General features: G+C 41.0%; 1 protein-coding gene across 1 annotated transcript in view; it reads right to left on the bottom strand.

Annotated features, from left to right (window-relative positions):
- MYOM2 (myomesin 2) overlaps positions 1–22,283 on the bottom strand; it is a 419,263-nt gene that overhangs the window by 57,427 nt on the left and 339,553 nt on the right. The gene's annotated exons all lie outside the window — the stretch shown is intronic.

Below are 22,283 nucleotides of genomic sequence, written 5' to 3'. Positions count from 1 at the left end.
CATTGATTTGCAGAACACATGGCAGCTAGGAGCATCCTCAAGAACATTACAGTATCTAATATAATATCTACCAAAGGCATTAGGTTTGTGCCCAAGTAAGCACTGTAACAATTGTGAGGGCTTTTCACTTTAGTTACAGCCGCAGTGCCCCCACTACAGTGCATAGAGCCTGAAATTATTAGGACACGTTTCTGACACCTCAAAATCTATCTAAAGGCAGGGAATTTCTTAAAATAAGAAAATAAACATTACTAACCAGGGCAATCCCTCACCGTTTCAGTTCTGTTTCTCCAATACTCCTGGTGGCCCTTGATTCTGCAACTGCAGCAAAGACTTGGCCAACTATACTACATGTGATTGGCTGCTATGATCAAATGGGATATTTAGGCAAGTCATAGCTGCAGCACTAGATATGAAGACTGCAGGGAGCATCAATCCAGTGGAGGTCGAATGATGGAGAGTTGAACAGAATATAATTGCTTTTCTTACTTTATAACATTCTTTTCCATTTGCTAATTTTTGTGAGTGCCAGAAAAGCCATTTAATAATGAACTGCATATGAAAATTTAGCTTAGCGCCTACAACTATACACAAACATTAGGAAGTAAGATATCCTACAACTAGAACAGATGAGATGACTTTCTCTTTAATTTAATGCTTAGGAAAATTGCAGACTGTACAGGTCTATGAGATTTCCTACACAGGGAGAAAGGTGTCCATGTAGGAAAATGTAGTCATTGCCTGGAGAAGTCTCTTTAATGGTCTGCGCAGATGGTGAAGGGAGTTCAAATTATCCTTCAATGAGCTTAAGAGCTCATTTGCATCCATTTCTTCCCAGAATTCCAGAGGAGCATGTATGGCCTACCGTATAAGCCTCCTCACGCTGATTAAGGCACTGTCACCAAGGAGAGATAACACCCCGTAAATCCTGGCTTAGGCCTCTCACCTAGTTAAGCCAGTACTCTCTGCTCTGCACTGATGACGGGCAATCACCCCGAAACAGCTGTCTGCAGATGAGGTGCTGCAGATGAGTCATGTTTCAAGGCTTAGTTAAAGGGGTCGTCCGGGTTCAGAGCTGAATCCGGACATCCCTCGATTTTCACCCCGACAGCCCCCCTGACATGAGCATCGGAGCAGTACATGCTCTGATGCTCTCCTTTTCCCTGCGCTAAATTGCGCAGGGCAAAGGCATTTTTAGGAGTTCCGTTGACATACCGGGGCTCTCCATGGGGCTGACAGGCACCCTGGTGACGTCACCGGCACTGAAGGGCGGGATTTAGCTCTGCCCTAGCCAGTAAAACGGCTAGGGCAGAGCTAAAGCCCGCTTCTCAGAGCCGGTGACGTCACCGAACACACTGCAGGGCGGAAGTTACCGCCCGGCAGTGTGTTATTGAAAAGAAAAAAGCCTGTGTCCTGCGCGATTTAGCGCAGGTCACGGGAGCGCATCGGAGCATGAGATGCTCCGATGCTAGCCTCAGGGGGGCTGTCTGGGTGAAAATAAGGGTATGTCCGTGTTCAGCTCTGAACCCGGACAACCTCTTTAAAGGTTTGTACATTGATTTATAGGACAGCTGCCTTACATCTGGTGGCATTAGAGGAAGGGGCTCATTTGCATCTCTTTCTTTCCAGAAGAACTTTGGTAACACCAGAACCACCAAGTTTAGGGTGACAGTGAGTGAAGGATGCTCGCCTGCTGGCGTCCTTCACTCACTGCGCCTGCGCCTAATACTAAAATGGATGGCACAGGTGCGGGATTTGCGGGGCATGGAGGACACCGAGGATGTCAATCACCATTACAAGGGTGTGCCAAACGGTGAGACAACGTAGCCTCTAGGTGCTGCAGCAACGCCTTACTAGCACCTCAAGGTTCAATTGCATATTATAGAAGTAATTATTTAGCGCGAACGGAGCAGGCAGGGAGATATAAGTCATACAGTTATGTTCTGCTGACATTAGCATATCGCTAATGTCAGCCAGCTACATAATGATTTTTCTGATGACAGAAATCCTTAAATATACACGGCCTGTCCCAAAAAAAGTCGCCGCCAAAAAAATGCCTTTAGCTTTGATTACGGCCCGCATTCGCTATGGCAATGTTTCGATAAGTGTCTGCAATGTCATAAGATTTATTTCCATCCAGTGTTGCATTAATTTTTCACCAAGATCTTGCATTGATGATGGTAAAGCCTTCTCCAGCATATCCCAAAGATTCTCAATGGGGTTAAGGTCTGGACTCTGTAGTGGCAAATCCATGTGTGAAAATGATGTCTCATGCTCCCTGAATCCTGGCATTGTAATCTTGGAATATGGCGGTGCCATCAGGGAAGAAAAACATCCATTGTTGGAAAAACCTGGTCATTCAGTATGTTCAGGTAGTTAGCTGACCTCATTCTTGGAGCACATACTGTTGCTGAACCTAGACCTGACCAACTGCAGCAACCCCAGATCATAGCACTGCCTTCACAGGCTTGTACAGTAGGCACGAGGCATGATGGGTGCATCACTTCATCTGCCTCTCTTCTTACCCTGATGCGCTTATCACTCTGGAACAGGGTAAATCTGGACTCATCAGACCACATGACCTTCTTCCATTGCTCCAGAGTCCAATCTTTATGCTCCCTAGCAAATTGAAGCATTTTTTTCTGGTTTGCCTCACTGATTAGTGGTTTTCTTATGGCTACAGAGCTGTTCAGTCCCAATCCCTTGAGTTCCCCTTGCATTGTGCGTGTGGAAATGCTCTTGCTTTCACTATTAAATATAGCCCTGAGTTCTGTAGTTTTTTTCCGATTTGATTTTACCAAACATTTAAGTGACCGCCGATCACGATCATTCAGGATTTTTTTCCCGCCACATTTCTTCCTTGAATACGATGGGTCCCCACTATCCTTCCAGTTTTTAATAATGCTTTGGGTAGTTCTTAACCCAATTTTAGTAGTTTCTGCAATCTCCTTAGATGTTTTCTCTGCTTGATGCATGCCAATGATTTGATCCTTCTCAAACAGACTAACATCTTTTCCATGACCGCGAGATATGTCTTTCGACATGGTTGTTTAATAAATGAGAAGCAACTTATTGCACCAGTTGGGGTTAAATAACTCATTGCCAGCTGAAAGATAATCGCCCATGCAGTAATTATCCAATAGGAGGCTCATAACTATTTGCTTAGTTAAATCCAGGTGGCAATTTTTTTATTTTTGGACAGGCAGTGTATTTATCAATGACATTTTAAAGATTTCTGAGAGTAGAGTTGTAGAGGAACATAATATAATATTACAGAGGGATTTGCAGAATTTGGCTGGGAAATTCTAAATTATGTTCAATGTGGATAACTGTATAGTTATGCACCTGTGCTAGGGAAACAAAATGTACAATGATGTATTAGATAGTAAAACCCTGGAATAAAAGGCCATTGTAAAAGATTTAGGGCTCTTGATGGGCAGTAGACATAACTTTAGCAAACAGTTCCAGACAACTGCAACCAAGGCAAATAATGCCTAGTTTTGGTTGGCATTTTTGGAGATATAGGTATAAAAAGCTTATATACAATTTATATTAGAGGGAATTTTTTTTATATTAAGAGTGAATTGGGACACTATTTTTTATTATTTGATATACAGTATTTATTGAATAGGTTGTCATTGTTATATGAATAGCAATGTGATTCTGCTCTTTATTCTTATGGTGACATGCACTACACTAAAAGGTTGTGTTGTGATTTTTATTTATGATAGCTATTTTTCTGGACCCAGTCATGATTGTTAACCTATTGGACCTGATATCTAGAGAATTCAGTACTACCTATCTCAAATCAATTGGATTTTTTATGTACGCAGTGGCCCACAATTACTAATGTCATTGCACCTAGATACTGTAAAATACAGCGCTAACATTTGGCACAATTTAGTCCAAACTGGTGAAATTTGGCATAAAGTGGTGCATTTTTTGGTGCAAGCTTCCACCTATTTCACCAAGGGATGTGGTCTAATAGAAAATGGTTGTGGCTTCTTGAAAAAGGGACATGGACTAATATGCGATATGTTGTATCAAAATTGTCCCACAATTCTAATGTAAAATTCTGTCTCAAACTACTGTAAGCCAACTAATAGATAATGCAGAGCTTAGCCATGTACCAAATTTATCCTCCAACCTGAGCTACTGTAAGAAATCTGGTTATAAAATTCTGTAAGATTACAAAATCTCCCCCAATGTTATGACTAAAGTTAAAACTTCTTGTAATGCTTTCCTGCGGCCTAAACACACTGAGACTGTACTACACTAGCATGAACAACCATTCAGACACTATGGGGGGAGGTTTATCAAAACTGGTGTTCCCATATGCCAGTCTTGATCTCCCTGCACTGGTGTGAGGTGAGCCTAATTTATTAAGAGGCAGATGCCTATTAATAAATTAGTCATATCTTAGGCCCTTTTCTGCACCAGAAACTAAAGTCTATTCCCCATAGTCTGCTAGGGGCTCATGTAGACTCAGCATCAGACCTAAGCCCAAAGAAAATGATTTTGAGGGCCCACCCACTCCATATTAAGAGTCTTGTTTAACTAGGGGTCCAATATTGTCACAGTGTGGGCCTCTTATATTCTGGTGGGCCAGTAATGACCCTGCATAGACTTCAGCTATGAATTGCAACTGTTTCTGGTGTAAGTTATAGCAAATCCAGCTGGCTGTATGAATCCACGGCCATTCTTCTAAGCCTTCCCCTTTTCTGGTCACTTTAAAAAAGTGACAAGAAGATCAAAAATTAACAAATTAAGCAAAAAATATATCATGCACCATAGTTTACAACTCTTTTACTGTGCTATGTATGTTGATTTGTTTTACATATGACATTGGATCGCATCAGTACTCACTAGCAGTGATGGACAAACATTGGCGAACGCGATCAAATGTTAGCGAACTGCAAGTTCACGGCAGGCCCCATTCACTTTAATAGCAGACAAACCTGAAAAACCTTCAGCTCATATTTGCAGCCACCAAATACTTAGTAGAGGTGCACAAATAGTCCTACAACATGGACAGTGACATACTAGAGGGGGATCAATGACAAAAATTCCAACAAAAAGTATGTGTCCTAATCAGGGGACATTTTTATGCATCTTAAAGGGAAATTCTCTAAAATGTGCACTGTTGGTCCCTAGAAATTTTTATTTTAGGCCACGGGAGTATGGGTCTTACCAATTAGGTATTCACCTGATATAAAAGAAATTCTGATTATGTGGCTCGAGGTACATTATGTGGTCAATGGATAAAAATTTTACAGTAGACCACTGGACTACAGGCCCCAAACATTAGGCATTCACCGGACAGAAAAGATAAAGCTATTATGTGGCCGGAGGTATATTACACGGTCAATGAATATCAATTTTACTGAAGGCCAGTGCAAATAAAGGTCAAATACATGTGTTTAAAAGAACTAAAAATATAAAATTAGGTCAAAAACATAGCTAACGATATCCCCCCTCTTGAAAAAACCCCTAATGATAATGGTTGAAATTCAATAACACGTGGTCGTCACTGGTGTGGAATTCCTCCGAGGCCCCAACAATTATTATTCATTCAACGTACAGAAAATGACAAGTTAGTGTGTGGCTGGAGGTAGATTACACATTCATTGGATATCAATTTTACAGCAGGCCAGTATATTACAGGCCCAAAAAATTTTGCATTCACCGTACAGAAAAGATCAAGTGATTATGTGGCTGGAGGTCTATTAGATGGTCAATGGATATCAATTTTAGTGAAGGCCAGTACAAATATAGGTCAAATACATATGCTTAAAAGAACTAAAAATATTAAATTGGGTTAAAAACATAGCTAATGAAATCCCCCCTCTTAAAGAAAAACTAATGATAATAGTTGAAATTCAAAAACACGTGGTCGTCACTAGTGTGGAATTCCTCCGAGGCCCCAACAATTATTATTCATTCACCGTACAGAAAAGAACAAGTAAGTGTGTGGCTGGAGGTAGATTACACCTTTATTGGATATAAATTTTACAGCAGGCCAGTGGGCTGCAGCCCCAAAAATTATGCATTCAGCAGAAAGAAAAGAACAAGTATGTGGCTGGAGGTAGGTTAAACGGTCATTGGATATCAATTTTAGAGCAGGCCAGTGGACTATAGGCCCCAAAAATTATGCATTCAGCAGACAGAAAAGAACAAGTAAGTGTGTGGCTGAAGGTAGATTACATGGTCATTGGATATCAATTTTACAGCAGGCCAGTGGGCTACAGCCTCAAAAATTATGCCTTCAGCAGTAAGAATAGAACAAGTAAGTATGTGGCTGGAGGTAGATTACACAGTCATTGGATATTAATTTTATAGCAGGCCAGTGTACTACAGGTCCTAAAAATGATGCATTCATTGTACAGAAAAGAACAAGTAAGTATGTGGCTGGAGGTAGATTACACGGTCATTGGATATCAATTTTACAGCAGGCCAGTGGACTACAGGCCCCAAATATTATGCATTCAGCGGACAGAAAATAAAAAGTATGTGGCTGGAGGTAGATTACACGGTCATTGGATATCAATTTTACAGCAGGCCAGTGGGCTACAGGCCCCAAAAATTGTGCATTCAGCAGAAAGAAAAGAACAAGTAAGTGTGTGGTTGGACGTTGATTACATGGTCATTGGATATCAATTTTACAGCAGGCCAGTGGACTACAGGCCCCAAATATTATGCATTCAGCGGACAGAAAAGAACAAGTAAGTATGTGGCTGGAGGTAGATTACACGGTCATTGGATATCAATTTTACAGCAGGACAGTGGGCTACAGCCCCAAAAATTATGCATTCAGCAGAAAGAATAGAACAAGTAAGTATGTGGCTGGAGGTATATTACACAGTCATTGGATATCAATTTTATAGCAGGCCAGTGTACTACAGGCCCTAAAAATAATGCATTCATTGAACAGAAAAGAACAAGTAAGTATGTGGCTGGAGGTAGATTACACGGTCATTGGATATCAATTTTACAGCAGGCCAGTGGACTACAGTCCCCAAAAATATGCATTCAGCGTACAGAAAAGAACAACTAAGTATGTGGCTGGAGGTAGATTACAGGGTCATTAGATATCAAATTTACAGCAGGCCAGTGTATTACAGGCCCCAAAAATTTTGACTTCACCGTACAGAAAAGATCAAGTGATTATGTGTCTGGAGGTCTATTAGATGGTCAATGGATATCAATTTTACTGAAGGCCAATACAAATACAGGTCAAATACATGTGTTTAAAAGAACTATAAAATAAGAAATATAAAATTGGATTAAAAACATGGCAACACCTGGCCTGGAAGTGTTGTATTCTGACAGCCCTTTGTGATGCTGGTAACATGTCCGCCATTTTGTGTTTGTACCGGGGGTCTAAGTACGTTGCCACCCAGTACTGGTCCTTGCCCTTTATGCTTTCTATACGGGGGTCCTTCTTCAATTACTGGAGCATGAAGGCCACCATTTGCACTAAACTGGAAGTGGTGGAGTGGCCTGGCTCCTGTTCATAGTCCAGGATAATGTCATCCTCGGTCTCCTACACCAGCCACAGACAACACCAGGAATCCCAGAAAAGTTTAAAGCATGCTCTTCTTGTTCCTCCTCCGCCCCGCCACCAGCCTCCTCTGACTCCTCTTCATACTCCTGTTGACTTGTCTCAGATGGCGTAGCCCCCCTGGGAATTCATCCAGAATTGCGAATTCCTCATCTTCCTGCTCCCTGACAGCTTTATCAATGACACAATACAATGAAGGCTGCAGAAAGAAGGTGTAAGGTACGTTGTCACTGATGGTGCCCTGGCTGCGACTGACCAGTTTGGTGATCTCATCAAATAGCCGCAGAAGTCTGCATGCGTTTTGCATGAGCAGCCACAGGCCCAGTGAAAAAAAACAAGCTCCCCAGAACCTGACCTGCCGCAGAGTTCATACAGGTAGTCGCTAACTAGATGATTTTGCTGGAGCAGCCTATCAAGCATATACAAGGTGGAGTTCCAGCGCGTCGGGCAGTCACAAATCAGACATCTGACGGGCAGGTGGTGTCGCCGCTGAACATCAGCAAGGCGAGCCATTGCAGTTTAAGATCTTCTAAAATGGCCAGAGAATTTCCTGGCCTGCCGCAAGTTGTCCTGGACCCCGGGGCATTTGGAAACCAATCGCTGCACGACTAAGTTCATGACGTGTGCCATGGACTGCACGTGTGTCATTTCAGCATGCTCAGCAGATTGTCACTGTTGTTGCACACCACTTCCCCAACTGTCAAATTGAGTGGGGCTAGCCACTGATCGGCCTGTGACCGTAAAGCTGAAAGGAGTGCAGGACCGGTGCGGCTCTTAGCTTTCAGGAACAACAGTCGCAGCACAGCATGGCAATGTTTCACCTGGTAGCTGGGGAGCTTTGGGGGGTGCAGTGGAAGAGCCGGATGTAAGGAAACCAAGTATATTTAAACCACATTCGGCAGTTTCCTTCCGAACCGCCAGAGCCTGGTGAATATATTGCTCCGTTCGGCAGTTGAAGTAGATGAATTCCATCCGAAATGCCAATAACTTTATAAGATGATTCCCTTAATAAAGCATGTAGATCCCTAAACATCAGCCGAAGTCAAGAAGAAGAGCACAAATAGAACACCCTTTAATTATCACACACAGGCTTTTTATGCAAGTCCCCATGCAAGAGGACATCCCACAGGGAGGGACACAGTATAGCCAATCAAGTACAATGGAAACATAAAACCCTTCCAGCATAAACATACAATGCCCTCCCCTAGTCCTGGAAATAATCAAGCCTGATAAAGTAACAACTTGATTATCTCTAGGCAGAAAATTCACAGTTTTCCTCAATATCTGGAACACCCCTTTATGCATGAGGTATCCCCACAAATCATATGCCCTCTGATAGCCCTGATCTGGCTGATCAACATATTCAAATTTCACCCAGATCGGTTTAGGGGTTCTCAAAGAGACATGGAAGTCTTCTGTGACCGGTTCACCCTGGGTGGGCTTTGTTCGGTAGTTACACCTACCGAATGGCATAGGAAGAAATATTGAAAGAGAAGGGGATTTCTTCACAGCGGAAGCAGTGGAAAAGGAGAAGTCAGCCGAGGAGGAAACGGAGGATGGAGTAGGAGGAGGAGGAGAAGAAGAGACAGGCCTGCATGCAATCCATGGCAGTAAAACCAAATCCACACGGTGCCACGTGTTACATGCTTGACAGCCGTCAGAAGGTTCACCCAGTGGGCAGTAAAAGTTATGTACCTTCCTTGCCCGTGTTTGCTAGACCATGTGTTTGTGGTCAGATGTATTTTGGCACCGACACTGTGTGCCAGAGATATATTAACTTACCGCTGAACATGACCATATAGTTCAGAGATGCCCTTCTGAGAGAAATGAGAAAGGGAAAGGAGACGAGCCAGGATGTGAGTGTGGCTTTTTGGGTTCTAACGGCGTTGCTCCCATTGGGCTTTGGTGATGGGAGGCCAGGTGCCTTCTTAAGGCGGTCATCCCTAGGTGAGTGTTGGGTTTACTGCGACTTATGCGTTAACAGCACAGGCTGCAGATGGCAACACTATTATCAGCAGCTGACACGTTAAAAAAGGCCCACACTGCAGAGCCATGTGCCGGTGTCCATGTGCCGGTGTTCTGGGAGCGCAAGATGTGATCATGCATGGTGAATGGCTCGCTCCAGATACATTTGCAGTCTGACTTTTGCCTCCTGTGCACTGCGTGTTCTGCCTGCTTCTCCTCCTCCCTATCTGCTGCTCCATCTCTACCTCTGCACTCCCCTTCTCTTCCTCTCTTGTGGGCACCCACGTGACATCCATCGACACGTCATCATCGTGACCTTCACCACCACTAACATTAGAGATCTCGGAGTAGGCAGCAACAGCGGGGACAACCCTCCTTTGGCTGATCTGGATACTGTCTTCATACTGCTGGGTTGATACCTCCTCTTCCTGATCCGGTGCCAAGAATGGCTGCCTATTGGTAAGGTCTTGGAATGGATGGGAAAATAATTCCTCTGACTCAAGCGGAGGGGATATGGTGGTGTGGTGTTTTTGGGGGTGCACACTTTATAGAGTGAAGAGGGTGCAGATACAGAGGATGAGGAGGGTGCAGAAGCGGAAGGCTGAGTGAGTCACTGAACCAAGGCTGGTGCGTCCTCTGCCTGTCATTTTCAAAATGACCCTGTGACAAAAGTCCCTATAGAAGAGCAGTAAATGAGGAAGTTATATTACACCACTGCCTTAATCAGTTTTTGTTGGGGGGAAACTGGTATATCACAACAGTAGAAATGATTTGTTCCAATACAGTTTGTCACTCTGTGTAGCTGCGGTAACGCGACAGAACCACAAACAATAGCTGCATTATCCAAATGCACTATATAGAAAATATATTATTGGTATATAACACCCCTGCCTCAATCACTTTTTTTTGGGGGGGGGGGGGGGCAACTGGTATATCACAACAGTAGAAATTATTTGTTCCAATAGCGTTTGTTACTATCTGTAGCTGAGGTAACGCAGCAAAACCGCAAACAAATGCTGGACTACCCAAATGCACTACATAGATTGTATATTATTTGTATATAACATCAATGCTTAAATCACTTTTTAAGGGGGGCAACTGGTATATCACACCAGTAGAAATTATTTGTTCCAATAGCGTTTGTCACTGTGTGTAGCTGCGGTAACGCAGGAAAACCGCAAACAAATGCTGCACTACTCAAATGCATTATATAGAAAGTATTTTTGGGGTATATAACACACCTGCTTTAATCATTTTTTTGGGGGGCAACTAGGATATTACATTAGCTGAAATTATTTGTTCCAATAGCGTTTGTCACTGTGGGTAGCTGCGGTAACACAGCAAAACCGCAAACAAAGGCTGCACTACTCAAATGCACTATATAAAAAAGTATATTATTGGTATATAACACTCCTGCCTCAATAAAAAAAAAATGGGGGGCAACTGGTATATCACACCAGCAGAAATTATTTGTTCCAATAGCGTTTGTCACTCTATGTAGCTGTGGTAACACAGTAAAACCGCAAACAAATGCTGCACTACCTAACTGCACTATATAGAAAGCATATTATAGATATATAACACCGATGCTTTAATCACTTTTGGGGGGGCAACTAGTATATAACACCAGTAGAAATGATTTGTTCCAATAGCGTTTGTCACTATCTGTAGCTGCGGCGATGCAGCAAAACAGCAAATAAATGCTGCACTACCCAAATGCACTATATAGAAAGTATATTATAGGCATATAACACCAATGCTTCAATCACTTTTTTGGGGGGGGCAACTGGTATATCACACCAGCAGAAATTATTTGTTCCAATAGCGTTTGTCACTCTATGTAGCTGTGGTAACACAGTAAAACCGCAAACAAATGCTGCACTACCTAACTGCACTATATAGAAAGCATATTATAGATATATAACACCGATGCTTTAATCACTTTTGGGGGGGCAACTAGTATATAACACCAGTAGAAATGATTTGTTCCAATAGCGTTTGTCACTATCTGTAGCTGCGGCGATGCAGCAAAACAGCAAATAAATGCTGCACTACCCAAATGCACTATATAGAAAGTATATTATAGGCATATAACACCAATGCTTCAATCACTTTTTTTTGGGGGGGGGGGGCAACTAGTATATCACACCAGTAGAAATTATTTGTTCCAATAGCGTTTGTCAATCTGTGTAGCTGCGGGAACGCAGCAAAACTGCAGACAAATGCTGCACTACCCAAATGCACTATATAGAAAGTATATTATTGGTATATAACACCCCTGCTTCAATCAGTTTTTTGGGGGGGGCAAATGATATATTGCACCAGTTGAAATTACAAATCGGATTCCCAAAAAGTTGGGACACTATACAAATCGTGAATAAAAACTGAATGCAATGATGTGGAGGTGCCAACTTCTAATATTTTATTCAGAATAGAACATAAATCACGGAACAAAAGTTTAAACTGAAAAAATGTACCATTTTAAGGGAAAAATATGTTGAATCAGAATTTCATGGTGTCAACAAATCCCCAAAAAGTTGGGACAAGGCCATTTTCACCACTGTGTGGCATCTCCCCTTCTTCTTACAACACTCAACAAACGTCTGGGGACCGAGGAGACCAGTTTCTCAAGTTTAGAAATAGGAATGCTCTCCCATTCTTGTCTAATACAGGCCTCTAGCTGTTCAATCGTCTTGGGCCTTCTTTGTTGCACCTTCCTCTTTATGATGCGCCAAATGTTCTCTATAGGTGAAAGATCTGGACTGCAGACTGGCCATTTCAGTACCCAGATCCTTCTCCTACGCAGCCATGATGTTGTGATTGATGCAGAATGTGGTCTGGCATTATCTTGTTGAAAAATGCAGGGTCTTCCCTGAAAGAGATGACGTCTGGATGGGAGCATATGTTGTTCTAGAACCTGAATATATTTTTCTGCATTGATGGTGCCTTTCCAGACATGCAAGCTGCCCATGCCACACACACTCATGCAACCCCATACCATCAGAGATGCAGGCTTCTGAACTGAGCGTTGATAACAACTTGGGTTGTCCTTGTCCTCTTTGGTCCGGATGACATGGCGTCCCAGATTTCCAAAAAGAACTTCGAATCGTGACTCGTCTGACCACAGAACAGTCTTCCATTTTGCCACACTCCATTTTAAATGATCCCTGGCCCAGTGAAAACGCCTGAGCTTGTGGATCTTGCTTAGAAATGGCTTCTTCTTTGCACTGTACAGTTTCAGCTGGCAACGGCGGATGGCACGGTGGATTGTGTTCACTGACAATGGTTTCTGGAAGTATTCCTGATCCCATTCTGTGATTTCCTTTATAGTAGCATTCCTGTTTGTGGTGCAGTGTCGTTTAAGGGCCCGGAGATCACGGGCATCCAGTATGGTTTTATGGCCTTGACCCTTATGCACAGAGATTGTTCCAGATTCTCGGAATCTTCGGATGATGTTATGCACAGTTGATGATGATAGATTTTTGAATTTTTTGCTGGGTAACACCTTTCTGATATTGCTCCACTATCTTTCTGCGCAACATTGTGGGAATTGGTGATCCTCTACCCATCTTGGCTTCTGAGAGACACTGCCACTCTGAGAAGCTCTTTTTTATACCCAATCATGTTGCCAATTGACCTAATTAGTGTTAATTGGTCTTCCAGCTCTTCGTTATGCTCAAATTTACTTTTTCCAGCCTCTTATTGCTACTTGTCCCAACTTTTTGGGGATTTGTTGACACCGTGAAAATTTGAATCAACGTATTTTTCCTTTAAAATTATACATTTACTCGGATTAAACGTTTGATCTGTCATCTATGTTCTATTACAAATAAAATATTGACATTTGCCATCTCCACATCATTGCTTTCGGTTTTTATTCACAATTTGTTTAGTGTCCCAACTTTTTGGGAATCCGGTTTGTATTTGTTCCAATAGCGCTTGCCACTCTGTGTAGCTGCGGTAACGCAGCAAAACCGCAAATAAATGCTGCACTACCTAAATGCACTATATAGAAATTATATTATTATTATATAACACCCATGCTTTAATCTCATTTTTTGGAGGGCAACTAGTATATCACACTAGTAAAAATTATTTGTTCCAATAGCGTTTGTCATTTTGTGTAGCTGCGGTAATGCAGAAAAACCACAAACAAATGCTGCACTACCCAAATGCACTATATAGAAAGTATATTATTGGCATATCACACCCCTGCTTCAATCACTTTTTTGTGGCGCAACTGGCATATCACACCAATAGAAATTATTTGTTCCAATAACATTTGTCACTATCTGCAGCTGCCGTAATGCAGCAAAACCGCAAACAAATGCTGCACTACCCAAATGCACTTTATAGAAAGTATATTATTGGAATATAACACCAATGCTTCAATCACTTTTTTTTTTTTTTTTGGGGGGGGGCAACTAGTATATCACACCAGTAGAAATTATTTGTTCCAATAGCGTTTGTCACTATCTGTAGCTGCGGTAACGCAGCAAAACCGCAAACAAATGCTGCACTACCCAAATGCACTATATGGAAAGTATATTATTGGTATATAACACAATGCTTCAATCACTTTTTTGGAAGGGCAACTGGTATATCACAAATGTAGAAATTATTTGTCCCAATAGTGTTTGTCAATCTGTGTAGCTGCGGTAGCGCTGCAAAACCGCAAACAAATGCTGCACTACCTAAATGCACTATATCGAAAGTATATTATTGGTATATAACACCCCTGCTTAAATTACTTTTTTGAGGGGGCAACTGGTATATCACACCAGTAGAAATGATTTGCTGCATTATCGTTTGTCACTCTTTGTAGCTGCAGTATCGCAGCAGAACCGCACACAGCTGCTGTGCAATACAAATGAACTATAATATACTTTCTATGTTAGAAAGTATATTATAAGTATATTACACCTCTTAGTAAGTCACAACTGTCAATAGCACACCTATACCAGTCCTTTAACAGTTTGGTGTATCTAACAGTCTGTCCCTGCTCCACACAGCAACCTTTCCCTACACTGGCAAAATAATATGGTGCTGGCAGACATTGCCATATGTTCCCCCGTTCAGCGAACCGCGAACGAGCAATGTTCGCCGCAAAACGACCGCCAGGCGAACCGCAAGGCCATCTCTACTCACTAGTGCATGAAAGGTCAATAAAATAAGAAACAAAGACAACTTATCAATAATAATATCATTCACATATGCTTTTGTTCTCATGTTCAAAAAGAGAAAACATGATTTAAAAAAGCAGCACACAAGGCTTACGTGGTTAAAACATTGTTAGCTTCCTAGTCTGACCTTCAATCTACTGAAAAAGAATACATTCACTATTTTTTTACTTGTTACAGTCTGTATTATGATTTTTATTTGTATCGCAAAGTAGTCCTCTATACCTGGCATGTAGCAAATTCCAGGCATCCAAAAACACCATTATGCTTTTACCTAGTCAACTATATCCTGCTTTATACATGATAATATTGTATTATTATCTGCTGCAGTTCTGTGACATTGACAGTAAGAACAATCAGTTGTTCTATGCACTTTTAGCCATTCACGTATTGTCCTCATTGTAACCTACTCAGGTTTAGCCATAGTACATATTTTGTTCTACTAAAAAAAACAGCTAGAGTTAGAATGTATTATTGAAGAAGTCATGTTATAAAATATGCTGTATCTAAACTACCACCACAGTGTTATATACTGTAGGATGGTAAAAGATGGGACTCTCTGAAATGGGCCTTGGACCACAAAGGGATAGATAAAACTACAGAAGTAGCCAGCATCATTTTCGTGCCAGCTTGGCCAGGATGGTCACTTTACTGTGATTTGTTGTATTACTGTCACTTTTTTTGTTGCGGTAACACGTTAAGCTAGTCAAAATAACAGTCTACAGCTGTGTAAGATAGTGAGTACTACTTGTGAATATTGGGGTGGTTCTGATCTCATGAATAGTCATGCAGTCTTGGGATTAAAAGTTACTGGAGCACCAGCGGCATTCAGCACATTCACAATGTACAGATGAAGCAAAGTCCAGTACATCTCCCTTCACTGCGTGACTCACACTGACCTGTAATGCTAGGGCTACATTTTTCCAGGACTACAGGTAAAATTTGTGACTTTAATATTTATATTCTAAAGAACATTTCAGAGCACACATAAAGCAATTACCATTATGCATAGCATTACAATGGTGGCCAATGGAGGGTTTATTTGACAACAGGTTCTTTTTAAGAAATGGGCCTTTCATGGTTATTATATTTTATTACCATGTAAAATACTTACTCTTTGGCTATAATTAAGGCCCCATTCACATGACAATATTTTTCGTCCACATCTGTTTCACATTTTTAAGGGATAGGATGCGGACCCATTCATTTCAATAGGTCCGCAAAATAAATGCGGAAAGCACACCGTGTTCTGTTGGCATCCATATGTCTGTTCTGCAGCCCCGCAAAAAAAAGATAGAACATTTCCTATTTTTGTCCGTTTTGCAAACAAGGCTAGCCATTGTTACAGTGGATCCGCAAAAAATGGATGCAACATGGACGTCATACGTATTTTTTGCGGCACCACATTTTTCAGATGAATGCATACAGTCGTGTCAATGCACCCTTATACATTAATCCAAATCTACCCTGACCTGAAAGTTGCGGACCGCAATGCACGGGCACCATCCGTGGGGCAGGCGCATGTCGATCGCAGACCCATTCACTTAAATGGGTCCGCGAACCCTCCATTCTGCAAAAAGATAGAGCATGTTCTATTTTTTTGCGGCGCTGAGGCACGGAACCCCAAGTGTTCCGTTCTGCACCGTTCCGCATCTCCGGATTTGCGAACCCATTGAAATGAATTGGTCTGCATCCGTGATGCGGAATGACAACGGAACGGTGCCCGTGTATTGCAGATCCGCAAATGCGGTCCACAATATGGGAATGGGACACCAACGGTCATGTGAACGAGCCCTTAGACAGAGGACATTAAATCAATCTTTAGTGGCCTTGCCTTCAAGCTACATTATAATCAAGCTGATAAGTCTCAGCTGAAATGAGTGTCTAAGAGTCCTCAAGGAACTGAAGATAAGGACCACAGATCGAGATATCAGGTTAGCTCTCTGATGGATTTCAAGAAGCAGCAGAAAGAACAGTCTGGAGAGGCAGAAGTCTGCAGTAGGCAATCTGTTGATTTTTTATTATTTAATAAGGACCAATTCAGAAAAGTTTTTTTTTTTTATCTCAGGATAAGTAGAATGCAATAATAACTATCAAAAAGCCTAAAAGAGTATTTACAGTATAACCTTTAAGTAAGTACTTTCAGGGAACTAGAGGAAAGGACCTAAGGTGGAGTTTTCAGACCAGCTTTTTGATGTATTGCGGTGAGAGGCAGAATGAGGACTGAAGGCTTTAGTGGAAAAACTAAAGGACAATTTTAATAAAGGACCAACTAGAAAAGTTATTTTAACCCAGGATAATTTGAATGCAATAATAAAAAAATATCCCAAAAGGTGTCCATAGCCATTAAAGTATATAGGAAAATATTGCAAAATGTACATATGCACTGCTTTTGTATGTAAAATGGATGATAACTTTGGTGCATCTTTAGACATTTAAGAATAGGACATGCTCTATATTTTTGCGGGGCCGCAGAACGGAACAACAAATGTGGAGAAATGAATGGGTCCGCACTGGCTCCGGAAAATTGCATTGGATGAGGACCCATTTATACAGTCATGTAAATGCACCCTAACCAGAAATTTTTAGCACGATTTCTGCAGCATGTTAAGTCATTCCCATTTTCCAGCTAAGCCACATTCCCTTCTTGAGTGAGGCACAAGTGTCTAAAACAGATATTAAATATGGTGCCAAGTATGTATTCCAGGTTTATTAGCACAAATTAAGACAGAATCTAGATTTAGCCAAATAGGTACTAATTCATAATGTTTTTTTACATGCGTCTTAAAATACAGAAGTAAAATCGAGTAGGTTTGCTTTCAATTAGCAAAACTTTTACCTATTAAAGTTACACAAAAAATAGCAATGTTTCCAGAGAATGGATATAGAGAGCATCTCTTCCTTTGGGGGTAAAGTCATCCATGTAGATCGGCACCATCTGGTGTTTAATTTCCCCTTTGGTCGTTTTTTAGGTAAAATGTCGACCTGCTGCTGTTTTTTTTTGGAATTATAGCTCATTGCTAGAGGTCTCAGCAGTAGGATACCCAATGATCAGCGGAGTAAACCTTCTTACAACATTTAAAACATTTGGTTGGCAAAAATAACTACTGTTAAACATGTTCACACAAAGATTCAGTAACCAGAATTTTGATCTTAAACCATAAACAGTAAATACAAATTAAACTTGAATTTTCCAACAGAGAAGTGCTTAACATTTCAGCAACTGTTGTCAAATACTTTCATTACAGTAATAAACACAAGAAATTCAAAATAGTAAGTGTTGACTTGTGAGTAGAGATGGCCTTGGAGTTCGCCCGGCGGTCGTTTCGCCACGAACTTTGCTCGTTTGCGGCTCGCCGAACAGGCGAACATATGGCGATGTCCGCCGACGCCATATTCTTTTGCATTGTGAAGAACTTTGACCCATGACACATCCATCAGGTGGTACAGGACAGCCAATTGAGACATTTCAGCACATGGACATACCCCCTACCCTATAAATAAACCTGATCTGGCCGCCATTTTACATTCATTCTTTTGCCAGTGTAGGGAGAGGTTGCTGTGTGGGGCAGGGACAGACTGTTAGATACGTCAAACGCTAGCTAATACGGCCACAAAAGTCCTTTTAATCCTTTTAAGGACTGGTATAGGTGTGCTATCGATAGGTGTGACACACTGAGGAGTGTGATATACTTATAATATACTAACATAGAAAGTATATTATAGTGTATTTGTATTGTGCAGCAGTTGTGTGCGGTTCTGCTGCGATACTGCAGAAATACAGAGGGACAAACGCTAATTAATTGCAACTGGTGTGATATACCAGTTGCCCTCCAAAAAAACTGATTGAGGCAGGTGTGTAATATACCTATAAAATACTTTCTATATAGTGCATTTGTATTGTGCAGCATTTGTGTGCGGTTCTGCTGAGATACCGCAGCTATACAGAGAGACAAACGCTATTGGATCAACTAATTGCAACTGGTGTGATATACAAGTTGCCTCCCAAAAAACTGATTGAGGCAGGGGTGTGATATACCTATAATATACTTTCTATATAGTGCATTTGTGTTGTGCAGCATTAGTTTGCGGTTCTGCTGAGATACCGCAGCTATACAGGCTGTGAAGTGATTTCTGTGAAACTGTATGGACAATTCAGATTCTCTCAAAGTTCCCAGCTGTACATCCTTAGGCCTCTTGCACACAAACGTTGTGTGCCCGTGGCCATATTGCGGCCCCCATACGGCGAGTCCGCAATACATGGGCACCGGCCTGTGTCCACTCCGCATCCGTGCACTTTAATGGGTCCGCAATCATGGAGATGCGGAACGGAAGCACGGGTTGGGAGCCAACGGAAGCACTACTCAGTGCTTCCGTGGAATTTCTGTCTGAGCCTCCACATCGCAAAAAAACGTGCCTCCACATCGCAAAAAAAAAGAACTGGTAGATCACGGACCCATTCAAGTTGAATGGGTCTCGATCCACCTCGGCCACCGCACGGACGTGGCCCGTGCATTGGGGACCACAAATTATGGTCCACAATGCATGGAACTGATGCACAACGCCTTACTGTGAGAGGAAAAAAGGGAAACTGACATCTGAACCGATCACGTTGTTCTAAACCAGCATGCTTGTAACATTTCTTTGACCAGTGTGGCTAAGCTCATTACTATTGATGGAGGATTGGATGGAACAATTTGGGTCATCGTCATCCAGTTAGTGTTTCTGGACAGAGAACTATTGAACACAATCTAAGAGTAGCAATTACAAAATTATAAAATTTTGTATTTATGCAATCCATAATATTTTCAGGAAATAAAATGATTTACTCCACAGCTGGCACTATTTTGTAGAGCTATATGGTTTTTTTTTTATTCACCTCCCTGGATTTTTTTTTTTCTTCATTGTTTTTATACTGTTTTTAGTATCTCTCTGTACTTAAGAAAGGCTACAAAAAGGGTATTGTACATGATGTGAGATTAGACATGACTAACTAAGTTCAATAATTCTCAAATATGATCCTGATTCACTATGAAGCTTGCATTGATTATACTATGTCCAGTCAGGATAATTTCATTTTTTCATATCTTTTTACTCAAAGTAATTGTTTTAAGGACTACAATTTCTTGGGATACAAATTCAATATATGATGATATGCTAGCATAACTCTAAATAGACAAATGTTTATATTTCAACCACTTGGTGGGCACATATAGAAACATAGGGGGTTATTTATCAAACCAATAGCAACCAATCAGATTTCACATTTCATTTTCCAAAGGAGCTGTAGAAAAATGAAAGGTGGGATCTGATTGGTTGTGGGAAACTAAGCCAGTTCTACTTTACACCAGTTTGATAAATGACCCAAATATAGTGTAAACAACTCCCAACAGACTGTCACAAAACTATTATTTTCTTTCAAAGCTGGTCACCTCTTGCTCATTCAGTATATGTCAAGCTAAGGAGAAAGGTAAGGAAGGTTACACCTGTACATATGGCATTGCCAGGCTTTACAGCTCATCTCTAATTACATGAATGTTTATTTCCAGGATTTTTTTTATATTTACGGAGCAATATTTTTATTATTTGGAAGTATACTATAAATGTCTGCTTCCTTCTGCAGTTTCAGTCGACAACTAATCCTTAAAAATATGGAATTTGCCCATAATAAATGGTGCAGATGTTATTTTCCTGATGAACTGTGAAGCTTCTTGAAACAAAGTATGTCATTATGCACCTTTCCCTCTGAATAACATGGTTATCATTCAAGAGATGTAACTTGATGCTTTAGTCTGTGTGATAAGCAGATCACTTCATTTGTAGTGACATAGTGAGCATCAAGAACTGATTTCCATCATTTGAACAGAACAGTACAGTAGTTAGGCCAAGTAATGAAGTGGGCTTTGTAATATTTGTAATACATGCTAAAAAGGTAAGAAAAGACAGAGTAGTCCGTCTTATACTCTAGCTTTGAAGTACCCCAGGTCAGCTGAATAAATACCATCTTAGCTTACTGTTTTGTCCCTGGGAAGCTAACACAGGTGGTCTGGTGCAATGACTTCATCGGGATCACCTGTGTTGTGAAGCTAAAGACCTGTAACCTGAACTACACTGTTCATCAGTGGAACAGGGTTAGGTGAGGGTTCCTTTTTGTTATTTTTTTAGGGACACTAATTTTATACTCTAAGTGTGTGGGGGGCACTTTAACTTTGTGGGAGCACTAAGAGATCACTATCACTATATAGAGATGTATGAGTGCTCCATTACTATGAGGATGAGACCAAAGTTCCACTGTTACTGTGTAGGGGGCACAAAGAGGTCACTCAAGCAAGGTGGGCAATCTGTTATAGATATATTCCCATGTAGCAAGCAGGGGTCAAACTTGCAATACCATGTGATCATTATTTACACGGGTATTCCCAGCTCTGTGAATATGCCCTAAAAGTCTGATAGACATGGATGTTATCTCGAGAACAGATCTTCATTTACCTACTGTAGTGCATGGAGATGTGGTACTCACGTATGGCTCTATCCATTTACGTCTATGTGAGAATAGGAGCTGTTGTGGGACCTGCATCTATCTGTGGATATCTGACTTCTGTGGATATGTTATAAAAGCCTTGTCTGCAGTCCTATGTAACACCATAGATAACACAGTGATAACTCTCTAACTACAGATACTTTAGTAGATATCCCCTGCAGTCATATGTAAAACCACAGAAAACACATTGATATTTCTCTGAGTAAAGATAATGTAGTAGATCTCAACTGCAGTCCTATGTAACACCACAGATGACACAGTGATAACTCATAGGGTAAAGATAATGTAGTAGATATCTTCCTGCAGCCCTATGTAACACCACAGATAACACAGTGATAACTCTCTGAGTAAAGATAATGTAGTATACAGTCAGGTCCATAAATATTGGGACATCGACACAATTATAAAAAAAAAAATTGGGCTCTATACACCCCCACAATGGATTTAAAATGAAACGAACGAGATGTGCTTTAACTTCAGACTGTCAGCTTTAATTTGAGGGTATTTACATCCAAACAAATCACTATCAACCTCTTTGAAGATATGCATATGTTATACTTGTCAATTCCTGCAGTATACTCAATTAGATCACAGTAGGCACGAAAAAAACATAACTTTTAATATTTAATGTTAATAAATCCACCCACTTTTTTTTTTTTTTTTTTTTTTTTTTTTAATTTGTTTATTGGGAAAACTACAAAACATTTGCAATAAAAAAGTTTTTACAATCTCTCAATTCTTAGTGACCCGAGTAATTATATATAAATATATTCCACTCATCTTTTCATGGTATTTAGAAAACCCTCCCCTCCCTCCCTCCCAGTTTGTGGTGCGTCAAAGTAGGACCCCTATATATGAAACAACTTGATCTCAACTAACCAGACCTCCAACCACCCCATATCCTACTCCATTGGTATTCATTTTCCCTCCGTCTATATAAAAATTTTTCGTAGTTCTTTACCTTATCAATTAAATTTATCCATGTGTTTATGTCTGGAGTGGATCGGGCAAACCAGGTACGGCTGATCAAAACTCT

The sequence above is a fragment of the Bufo gargarizans genome, chromosome 4 (genome assembly GCF_014858855.1).
Source record: "Bufo gargarizans isolate SCDJY-AF-19 chromosome 4, ASM1485885v1, whole genome shotgun sequence".
NCBI classification, from domain to species: domain Eukaryota; kingdom Metazoa; phylum Chordata; class Amphibia; order Anura; family Bufonidae; genus Bufo; species Bufo gargarizans.
Note: the sequence above shows the minus strand (reverse complement) of the source record. Positions and strands in the feature narration are given on the sequence as shown.